At 42.4% G+C, this 12,313-nt stretch overlaps 1 protein-coding gene across 8 annotated transcripts in view; it reads right to left on the reverse strand.

Moving 5' to 3' along the window:
• Positions 1–12,313, reverse strand: part of CLNK (cytokine dependent hematopoietic cell linker) — a 187,577-nt gene that overhangs the window by 144,602 nt on the left and 30,662 nt on the right. The window lies entirely within an intron of this gene.

The following is a 12,313-nucleotide window of genomic DNA, read 5'->3' on the forward strand; positions in this document are numbered from 1 at the left end:
TAAGCACTCATCAAATTAACCAGAGGATTAAAGCTGGAATGATCTCAGGCTTATCTAGCTGAATTCCTTCCTTTTATCTAAGCTCCCACTGCAAGCCCAAAGCAGGTCAAATCAGGGTCCTGGTCTCCAGAATTTGGTGGGCACTTGGGTGTGCTCTGTTCTCTACAGCACAGCCCATTGTCCAGCTGATGTTTCACCCAATAGATGTGCCCATGAGACTTCCCGTTGCACAAAGACATTCCCTTGCCATATCAACAGCTGCTTCGATCTTGTGAGGGTTTGTAACCGCTGCAGGAAAACTTTTACTATCAAATGTGGCTTATCTGTAAGTGGCCATGTGATAAATTGCATAAACTCAGGCACTTTTGAAAGAGTGAAAGAGGATGCTATTCATAATTACTCTGGGAAAACTTTGCGGACTTGGAGTATCTTGGGCAAGTTGGGATACATGTTCACCCTGCTCAGAGATGGTTTTGGTGAAAAGCAGGTAAAGTGATGAAATGGTTTTGCCCAGGATTGTGTAGTCCAGGAACTGGTGTGCGTACCTGGCTTTATTAATTACAGACTCTGTGAACTTGGACAAGGTTCCAGTAGCTTGTCTGTTAATTGGGAAGAATGATTAATTCTCACGACAACATTTGTGAAAATGTATGTGAAAGTGGCATATTAATTCTAAAAAGCTATAATGCTTTAATTTATTATTAGCATCCTTGCTGTTGACATTTGTGTAATGATTTTTGTTCCTTGGTGAATTAAAGCTGAAGTTCTTCACCTGTGTTGCTTTCTAGAATCATCTGGGAAGACTGATCAAATAAATGCTGTATAGTCAGCCCTCTGTATCTGTGGGTTTTGCATCCACAGGTTCAACCGACCACGGATTGCAAATATTTGGAAAAAAATTACAGAAATTTCCAAAAAGAAAAACTTGAATTTGCTGTGCACCAGCAACTATTTACATAGCATTTACACTGCATTTACAACTACTTACATAGCATTTACATTCTATTAAGTATTATAAATGATCTGAGATGATTTAAAGCACAAGAGAGGACGCGTGTAGGTTATACGCAAATACTGCATTACTTTATATAAGGGACCTGAGCATCCGTGGACTTGGTACCTGTGGGGTGTCCTGGAACAAGTCCCCTGTGGATGCCAAAAGATGACTGTGTAAGTTTGTTTGGATTGGTCTTCCTCTGTACATCTGTGTCCATGTTTCCCCTTTTTTAGGGATGCCAGCTATATTGGATTAGGACCCACTCTAATGACCTCCTTTTACCTTAATTACCTCTTTAAAGAGCTTATCTCCAAATACGGTGACATTCTGAGGTGTTGTGGTTTAGGACTTCAACATATGAATTTAGTGGGTGTAGGGGACACACTTCAGCCCATAATAGATGCCTTCCTCAAACAGAAATGTTGGCACGTATCAAGGGAAAAACCCATTGTAATGAAGGAATTTTAAGAATACTCTTGATCTGGTGAGTTAGAGACATTTCTGGCTAATGCAAAGCATAGTCTAACATCAAATTTTAAGCCCTTTCTTGCCCTGATGAGTGAGGCTGCGTGAAACTGATTGAATGACTCTGAGCCTTTGCCCAGCCAGCCCTCTCCTGCTGGTGATGGGAAACAGTTTAGACAGAATGTCTTAACACTGACACAGCGAATCATACTTTGTCAGTGGCTTTGGCTCTTTGTGAAAAACACTTTCTCACTCAGGCCGTGCCTGACTGGCCTTAGGGCTTGTGTGTGCCTGCTGGGCTGGCTGGGTTGGGGTTCTTTATAGCTCCCTAGCTTAGGAGACTCCTGATGGCGTGAGATGCCCATGTGAACTTTTAGCAGGATCTCCTTTGAGACTCAATTTCCTCATTAATCATATGCATCATCTCTGCATCGTATAAGTCACAAAGTTGTCATGGAGAACAAATGAAGCCATGGATTTGTAGCTTCTAGATCTGCACATGCTCATGTGGTTACTTAAAATTAATTAGAACAATTAGTTTCTCCATTGCACTAGTCGCATTTTAAGTTTTCAATATCCAGGTGTAGCAAGTGGCTACCCTATTGGAGTGTCCAGATTTAAAACATTTCCCATCATTGCAGAAAGTTCTACTGGAAAGTTCTAGGAGCTTTACATAGCTTTTCTCATGAAGGACATTATTTCCCCTCCGTGGGGGAAGCATCGAGGTGCAGCGATGTTAATCTTTCTTCCATGTCACATACAAAGTAGAATGACTGAGACTCAACTCCAGAACTGCCCAATGTCTAGGGTCTGGATTCTATTTCACTAAAATGCATCCTATTTTTAGCTTAATGAATTATTTCTCTTCAGTCTTTAGAGTCAATAACACTATAGTCTAACTTGAAAGGCAATGAGTAAGCTTCTGGTTTCTGGAATCTTCTGCTGAGGATGTTATCCAGGACATTGCTGTATTGGGCAGGGGCCGGACTTAAATTTTTGGAAGAGGTCTTAAAGGTCTCTCTCTCTCTGACTTTCTGTCTCTGTCCTTATGTCTCTCATTCTTTGTCTCTCTTTGCAACACACATACCCACACGCCTTGTGTATCACAATTCTTCCTCGAAGAAGTTAGTAGTGTTAACTGCTGTGCAAACTTAAACAAGCCTCATAAACATTCTTCACTTTCATTCCCTAAATAAAATAGGGATCCTATTGCTGGGCCATTAGCTCTTCTCAGGAGACTTAAGATGCAGACTACACAGGGCTGTACAAGGATGACCTGTTACTGTTGTTCTTACTCTTCCGTCATCACGCTTCTGCTTTCTCCCAAGTGCTGCAGGCATCTGCTTTCCCAGCCCAAGAGCTATCTTGCAGCAAGAACTATAAACAGCAACATGAAACCTACTTAGAGGCAGATGAAAGGCAGATGCTTGAAGCCAGCAGGGAGCGCTCGCCTGCGAGCCTGTGCTTCAAGCTTCAGAGGCAGACCTTCGCTACAGCTGGAAGTGAAGCCACAGCTAAGAGGAGCTCATGGCTGCTGCCTCTGGAAGCCCTGCCCACCCGCTCTGAGCATGGTGGGGCTATTTTTCATGTGAAAAAAATTCAAGTATTAGATCAGAATTATGATTTTTTCCCTGATGTCTTAAAGCTATAGGTGAATAAGATTGTGCTTTGAAGCCTGATTTATACCTCTAAGTAGAGAGGAATTGGCCTCCTGAGGGATGGCTAGGGGTGTGTGGCAGGGCTCACTGAGTGGAGTGGGGTTTCACAGGCCCCTGGAATGGAGGGCTGGCATGGGGGGATGGGTAGTTGCAGTGACATTACCCAAGTTATGCTGCTTGGAGCAGAAGACTCAGGGTGGGCAGAAACAAACAAATGGTTCCCATAATCTGGGTCATTGATTCAATCTGGGTCTGCACCAAGCACCACTTCAGCAGAAAACAAGAGTTTACTTGGAGTGAAAGGTCAATTGCAGATACTATGCTCACTCCACGGGATCCCCCATTGCACTTGGGATAGAGTCCAAACCACGTCAAGTGTCTCTGTATTGGGCAGTGTGATGTGCCACCCAAATCATCCTGTGGGACTGAAGGAGTCCCCCTCCACCCTACCCCCAGCTGCTGGGCATGATGCTTGCAGACAACTGTCGGACCTCTTCATCTGAGCAAATGAACACGTGAATGAAGGAATGAATGACAAAAGTGCATCCTTCAAATACACCATCCATTAATTTGGTATTCTCAAGAATACAACTATAGTCACGAATACATGAAAAATAATTTTTAAGAGTCAATTTTGGGGACTTCCCTGGCAGTCCACTTGTTAAGACTCGGCGCTTCCACAGCAGGTGGCACGGGTTTGATCCCTGGTTGGGGAACTAAGATCTTGCATGCCTCACGGTGCAGCCAAAAAAAATTAAAAAAAAAAAAAAAAAGACCATCTTTAAAAAAAAAAGAGTCAATTTTGGGAAAAAAAAAGGCCAAGTGTACATAAGAGTAAAAGTAAATAATCTGACATATATATATAGCTCTTTGCATTTTCATCTTACTGTGCCATACACATTCAGACTTCATGTTCAGTGCCTCCTGCCATGTACCTGACACCTGTCCCAGAGTTGCTCTGGGATAGGCAGAGATGGCCAAGACATTGCACTTGCCTTCAGGGAGTTTCTGATTGAGATGCAAGGGCAAAATGAACAAATGTAAAGTCAGGGTGAGCAGCAAGAGGATGTCCAGTAAGATTTGAAGGAATAAGGGACACTTTTTTGCCAGACAGTCATTTGATTTACATCATAAAGGTGGATCCATTGGGGAAAGGAGGTCATTCCAGGCAGAGTGGGTTATTGGGACAGAGGCAGGGAGGCAGGATGGATAGTAGAACAAAAAAACAGGTCATCTCACTTTGCTAGTGTGAGTCCCGGTACTGCCACCGATGAGGCCTGTATGAATTTGGGTGAGGCATGGAATCTTGGAGCTTCAGTATCCCCATCTATTTAACAGAAAGGGAAAATATAAAGAAAACAAAGCAAAAACCACAACCTATCTCACTGGGTTGCCCTGTCATTTAATAACTGGATGGCTCTGGGAAAGTCACCTAACTTTGGTACACGGTCCTCTCACTGCTGTGACCTCTCCCGTTGCGGAGCACAGGCTCCGGACACGCAGGCTCAGTGGCCATGGCTCACGGGCCCAGCCGCTCCGCGGCATGTGGGATCTTCCCAGACCGGGGCACGAACCCGTGTCCCCTGCATCGGAAGGTGGACTCTCAACCACTGTGCCACCAGGGAAGCCCAAACTTTTTAAGCCAACAGTTGCCTTAACCCTAAAATGGGAATAATTATACCTGCCTTGATATTCTCATAGAGCTCCTGGGAAGACTAAATAAAACAGTGGACATTGAAGGACATTCAAAATGTTAAGTGCTGCAAAGCTCTAAGTCACACTTAAAAAAAAATTATTTTAGTATATATCTGGCAAACCCACATTGATGGATGGCTAATGGAACTATCAAGCTATATGTCCACACACAGGAAGGCAGACAGAGAGACAGACAGACATGATATTTAAAATCAGCTGGTCAACTTTAGGATGTAGATTTTCAGGATCTTGGCTATTATCATGGTTTTCTTTGCTGATCGTATTTCTAACTTATGTCACTTGGATAAGAATAGCTCTTTCTGAAAGAGGTAAATACCTCTTCATAGTTTCTCCTCCCTGGGATGGCTGCCCAGGGAGGAACTCATTATGATGTCAGTCATGAGATTCCATCTTTAGGTTCCCTTCATCTTTCAATCAATTGCTCTGGCAATAACTCCATCAACAGATGTCTATTGAAAATACCATATAATATCACTTATATGTGGAATCTAAAATATGACACAAATGAACTTATCTACAAAGCAGAAGCAGACTTAACAGATATAGAGAACGGTCTTGTTGTTGCCAAGGGAGGGGTGGGAGAGGGATAGATTGGGAGTTTGGGATTAACAGATGCAAACTAGTATATATAGAATGGATAAAAAACAAGGCTGTACTGTATAGCGCAGGGAACTATATTCAATATTCTGTGATAAACCATAATGGAAAAGAGTATGAAAAAGAATATGTATAATTGAGTCACTTTGCTGTACAGCAGAAATTAACACAACATTGTAAATCAACTATACTTCAATAAAATAAATTAAAAAGAAATTCTATTGAAAGACTTTGCTGTGTCAGGGTCTGTGCTGCACAGTGAGGATATAGCAGTGACCCAGAGAGACGTCATCCTCATTCTGATGACGTCTACTGTCCAAAAGCAATGAAATAGCCTTTTGCAGTTGCCCAATAATGACTGATTTCCTACCTATTGCTACTGTCTCAGAATTTCTTGCTGCCACCAGGATAGATGCTGATGTAACAAAAGATAACACACTAGGAAAAGACACACTGTCATGGGCAGGCATATAATAGTAGAGGATAGTCAAAGGGTGGGTGGCTACACCTGTATCCCTACAGCCTCAAAACTCCTCCACTTTCTAATATGCCCCCAATGAGCTTTCAAAATTAGGTTGTAACATTCCATAGCAACAGCACAATTGTAAAGTCTCAGGGTCCCAAAGGAATGTCCAAATATCCCAGGGGAAATTCCACCTTCACTGGGCATCACCCACATGGAGTACCTTGTGGTTCCTCAGTTCTTTGACACTCCTGTGTTTATCATCATACTTCCCTAGATCATCATACATGGAAATCCCTTTTTTTCTGTTGTCATCGTCAGTGACAACCTCAACTTCAATACTTTAGGTTTTGCATTTAATCCTAAAGTGTCCATCTCCCTTTAAGTCTGTTTACACTATATTCCTATCTACTAAGTGGGGAGGGGGCTTCCTAATATAGCACTTCATTGTTAACAAGTCAAAACCCATTCTGTTTCTGGGATGTTCTTTTTGCGCATTAAAAAACTTCAAAAAAAGGCTGCATACGGCAGGCCTGAAACTGGGCTTGTGTATTGAGGAAACAGGCATTTCGAGTTACTGCCAAGGCATTTTACAATGGGACAACCTGCTCCCACCCAGAGTCTGGACAATCAGATAAGGACCTGAGCTGATTCCTGCTACAAGTTCCTGCTTTGCTTTTCCCAGGGAACCTTCTAAAATAACCACTTAAAGCTGAGTCTGTGAAAAGTTAGTGACTTCTGCCCCAACCACCCTGTAAATAATAGGTACTTGCTACCCTGCTCTCCGTCTCTTGCTCTCTCATGACATGGGACAGAGGACTCCCCTTCCCCCGTTCACTGTAGCCTATGCTGGGATCTCTAAGTTATAAATCTGGTGACTCTACTTCCTTTGTGTGGATGTATTGAAACTATGCCTCCAACCAAAATCACCCCGGGGTTTTCGCTTCCCCAGGGTGGGAGCCCGGATGCCGAGGGAGCTCCCTGCTGACCCCTAGTGGGTGGCTTGTGCCTCGTTGTTCAGCATGTCATCATCTACATATTCTTTTTTTTTGCGTTACGCGGCCTCTCACTGTTGTGGCCTCTCCGGTTGCAGAGCACAGGCTCGGGACGCGCAGGCTCAGCGGCTATGGCTCACGGGCCCAGCCGCTCCGCGGCATGTGGGATTTTCCCGGTCCGGGGCACGAGCCCGTGTCCCCTGCATCGGCAGGCGGACTCTCAACCACTGAGCCACCAGGGAAGCCCATCATCTACATATTCTTAATTTAACACACCAGCTTCACTTTTTCCTAACACAGGAAGAAGGGACTGCAGAAGGTCAACATATTCTGCATAACATAAACAAGAATTTGGGCAACATGGGAGCAAGAGGGTAAGAAGGAGACACAGAGGAGGTCAGAGGCAGGAGTCAGGAGGAGGTTAAGAGGCTAAGCAATATGAGGGCTGGGGCAGTGGGGAAAAGTGGCCCCAGGGAGTGAACATCTATTATGAGATTTAACTTGTGTGTGGCATAGGGTATGGTGTTTCCGTTCCTTTTTACTCCTAAATCTTCAGCCACAAGCTTTGCTTCGGGCACCAGGCTTGTCTTGGTCGTTGCTATGGTGAGAAGTGGGGACAAAGGAACAGCTGGGAGTCTCAGGATGATGATTGCTCACATTTATTGTGTGTCCTCATTATAGTTTAATGCTGTGTGCTTTTCAGGTGACTGGCCTTATTCTATCACATTCCATGTATTAACTCAGTTAAACCTCACAACTCAATGATAGGTGCTATTATCCTCTCCACTTTACAGATGAGGGCACTGAGGCTCAGGGAGGTTTCGTCCCTGCTAGCAGGAGGCAGAGCCCAGGTTTGGGTCTACACGCCGCAGACCACAATATAGTGGAGTTTTAGGATGGAGACCAGGGGGAGGCAGGGGAGGCATTCACCTTGGGAGCAAAATTTAAGGGGACACAAAAAAACCAGTAATCGAGGTGAGCATAGTTTGAATGCAAGTTTTAAAAAATTTAGTTCAAAAATCCATTACAAAAAAGTATCCCATATCAAATAAAGACAGGATCAATATTTCTGATTTTTCTTTTCCCACTGGCTCCAATGTGGCTCAGCACACTCCTAAGTGGAATCAGATTTTCCTGCTGCTTCTTAATTCTAAACCAGGGAGGGCTCTGAGCAGATGCTTATGCCAGGATTTGTAAAATTCTCAGGTAGGGCTTTGCGCTTTTACAAAGCGTGGAAAGGATTTTCGTGCAGATCCTTGCTACATGGCAAGGGTTAGAAGATGCCAGTTGATAGCTGGGTACCTGTCATGTGTCTTCCTGCAATTGCACTTACTATTTGCTCTGGCTGTGATTCCTGAATTGACTCTTTAAAAAGAAACCTTTTTGATTGTGGTGAGCCCATGAGATCTACACTCAACAAATTTTTAAGCACACGGTACAGTATTCTGTCCAACCATGTTGAACAGAAAATTTCTAGAGTTTATTCATGTTGCTTAATTGAAATTTTATGCCCATTGATTAATAACTCCCCATTTCCTCCTCTCCCCAGCCCCTGGTAACTACCGTTCCACTCTTTGACTTTATGAATTTGACTATTTTAGATCCCTCACATAAGTGAGTTCATTCAGTATTTGTCCTTCTGTGATTGGCTGATTTCACTTAGCATAATGTCCTCCAGGTTCATTTATGTTGTTGCATGATGCAAAATTTCCTTCTTGCTTTCTTAGGCTGAGTAATATTATGTTGTATGTAGATATCACATTTTCTTTATCCATTCATCCATCCAAGGGCATTTAGGTGGTTTCCACATCTTAACTATAGTGTTGCAAGACCTTGGGCCATAAAAAGGAGTAAGGTGAATAGTGAAACAAAAAGCTTTCTCCAAAAGACCTTCCCTGATGCCCCTCATCTCTGGGTTCCTGCTCCAGCCTCAGGCAGGTGGTCTTCTCCTAGATGCCAAGCACCCTGTGCTGTTCTCTGTCATAGTACTTGTTGCCTCTAACAGCTAATGAAGGGGTGTGAGGATACACCTGAAGGCATGGTTGGCAATGTGTTTGTGTCACTGTGCTAGTGTCTAGTTGGTGCTAGACAACTCTCTAGCTATAATAGAGAGTTCACTAGATGCCTGAAAAGTGAGTAAATGTGCTTCAAGGAAACTTTAACCTGTATATTGTTCTAAGGTTCTATATGCCTCTTGAAATACCAATTCCTCTGCTTTTGAGGGTGAGAACCTTATAAATCAATGGTAAATAGAAGTAACACAGTCTCTAAATCAGAGAGACCTGAGTTTACCTACTGAACTGTTTCGTCTACCTTTGGAGACAACAATACATATAAGCCTCATTTGATCCTTTGGATGATCCTATGACATAATGTTTGTATCAGGCACATACTAGGTAACTTAGAAGTAGAACACGTGCACACACACACACATGCACACATACCAACACACATATTACAGTTGTATGTATAGATATCCATTTTGAAATTTTCAAATTCTAATTGCAGTTCTGCTAACTTTAACGCTTCTTTTAAACAAAACACAACCAGAAGCGAATCAGAGGCTGAACTTGGCAAGGTTAAGATTTATTTTTAAACCCAGACAGCTTTGGAAGAAGAGACAGTCTATGTCACTTATGTGTCAGCTCTGGAAATAGACCCAAGACTTGAGGTGCAAAGTGACATTGTCCAATGATGGGTTTCAAGGACGTGCTATCAGCTTTAGAGCAGATGAGGCCAAGCAAATCTATTTCGTCAGGACAAAGTTTCTCTCTGCCAGTGAACCTGGCCTATGGAGGACAGGGTGGAGGAGGCAGAAGCTGTCCACCAAGCTGTGTGCTTCTTGGCCGAGAATGTGGCTTCCCAGCCACACTGCTTTGATAAAAGTCCTGCCTCCTCTGAGCCATGCTAGTGTGATGGAGGCAGACTGTCTCCTCTCACCTGCTTCTTTCCTTTTCTTCTATGTAAAACTGAGTGATTTCACAGGCAAATGCACCTTTCCACGACTCACAGGAACTCAAGCAGCCAGCATTCAAACCATTATTCCTAACTACTGTCCACTCGCACCAACTTTATGCAGATGTTTCTATAGGAACTGGGTTGATCCCAGCATTATTTTCAAAACTATGCATTTGGGAATATGAAAAAAAAATTGCTGAACTAAGATTCTTGTTGTCAAGACTACACTGAAGAAAATATTCTCAAGACGGCCTTTCTGAACCTTCCTCCCCATACTCAGGCAGGTTTTCCTAGTCTTTTTGTTGCTATCACTGAATACTGTACACACTTTGATCCCAGCATTCCCCCTTTCTTGGCCCAGGTGTTGGGTCTCACCTCATTAGTACCTACTGGGTGGGTCCAGGTTCTGTGAGGCACAGGAGACATGGCTTATTCTAGACTGGCCTTGAGTTTACCTCCAAAAAGTTGCTGTCCACCAAGAAATCATTCCTTTTCTCAACTGTTTCCCTCTGTAACTCTTCGGTGAAAAGTGGGGACTTAGCCACTGCAGTTATAATCTCAGGCTTGTTGGGAAAACTTCAGAGTCTTTCACTACTTTCTCTTATCTGATTATTTTATATGAAGCTTCTGAGCTGCTGGATTATGAACTTGAATGTTTTTAGGGATGGGAAATAGCTAGACATCTGTCCTCTTTGGATCTTGAGTTTATTACCAGAAGATATTTTTTCATTGGTTTGTTATCATTAATTCTAATGAAGAAGAAGATGGCAATTTAAGACAGAGCCTTTTGGAAGTTGTAAGGGCACTTAGTTTATGGACATACTTCTGAGTTCTCTGGTGGGACTAGTAGGAAAAGGCCATATTAAATCCACCTACAATACAGAGCTGAGCCTCTCATCAGCAGTGCCGGGAGGGACGTGCTTCATAACAAGCACCTACTGTGTCCTCGGTGAGGCCTTTCCTGTCTATCCCAGTAATTCTGACAGATTGCTATTATAATCACCATTGCACAGAGGAGGAAGTTGCCTGTAAAAAAAACATACTTCATTTATGCATTCACTTGACCCATACAAGACACTCTTCTAGGTGATGGTGATGTAAGAATGATGAACACACTATTTACAACAGCCAAGACATGGAAACAACCTATATGTCCATTGAAAGAGGAATGGATAAAGAAGATGTGGTACATGTATACGATGGAATATTACTCAGTCACAGAAAATAATGCACTAATGTCATTTGCAGCAACATGGATGGACCTAGAGATTATCATACTAAGTGAAGTAAGCCAGACAAAGACAAATATCATATGACATCACTTATATGTGGAAAAATGATACAAATGAACTTACTTACAAAACAGAAACAGACTCACGGACTTCGAAAACAAACTTATGGTTACCAAAGGGGAAACAGGGTGGAGGGATAAATTAGGAGTTTGGGATTAACATATACACACTACTATATATAAGATAGATAATCAACAAGGACCTACTGTATAGCACAGGGAACTCAATATTCTGTAATAATCTATATTGGAAAAGAATCTGAAAAGGAATAGATACATGTATATGTATAACTGAATCACTTTGCTGTACACCTGAAACTAACACAACATTATAAATCAACTATACTTCCATATAAAATAAAAATTATACTAAAAAAATGATGAACACAGACACGTTAGCAGTCCTAAAGCCCATGGTACTCCAACTTGGATCCTCAAAAGGCCAGTATGGGTCAGATTCTAAAAAGAAATCTAGGCTTCTGGATTCTAAGTCAGTACCCATTTCATTACATCCAATTTTACTGAATCCACTTGTTCTGCTGTGACCTCTCTCTGGATACTAGATCCTGGCAGTTCACCTTCTTCATTGATCAGAAACCAGGAGAAACATCATCACGCTTCATATCTCACTTGTATCCTGGTGTTATAGGACAGGGTCCTCACCTTGTTACTAATCTTCTCAGCAATACATCTCATTGTACAAATTACCATGTAATGAGTCGTCACATTGTTTTGGTCCCATTGAACGGATTAAGACTTTCGCCACATATTAACTCAAGTGACGTCATGGGGTTGAAATCTTGTGAGACATCTCTGCTTTATAGATGAGGTAACAGGGCAATTTATCTTAGTCTCAAATGTCACTAAATGCTGGAGGTGTTACTTTCTTATGATTCCAAGTTCAAAGAACCAACAATAAAGAGGCATTTGATGCACTTCCCGCGTGGTTTACATACATTATATCATGTAACCATTATCTAGCAAATGATGGAGGAAAGATTGGGACTGTGGTCTGGTTGATTTCAAGGTTTAATCTCTCTTCACATAATCTCTTTTTACAGCAGCCACAGTCATTTATCTTCATGATCAAACATGTTGCCATTTCAAGAATCTACCATATAAAAGATGGTGGAGAAATTTGATGCTATTGTATCCCTTTTTAGATAAGGAAGT

Source organism: Delphinapterus leucas, chromosome 5 (assembly GCF_059928025.1).
Source record: "Delphinapterus leucas isolate spDelLeu-1000000601 "Yukka" chromosome 5, BTC_Dleu_Yukka2, whole genome shotgun sequence".
Lineage (NCBI taxonomy): Eukaryota > Metazoa > Chordata > Mammalia > Artiodactyla > Monodontidae > Delphinapterus > Delphinapterus leucas.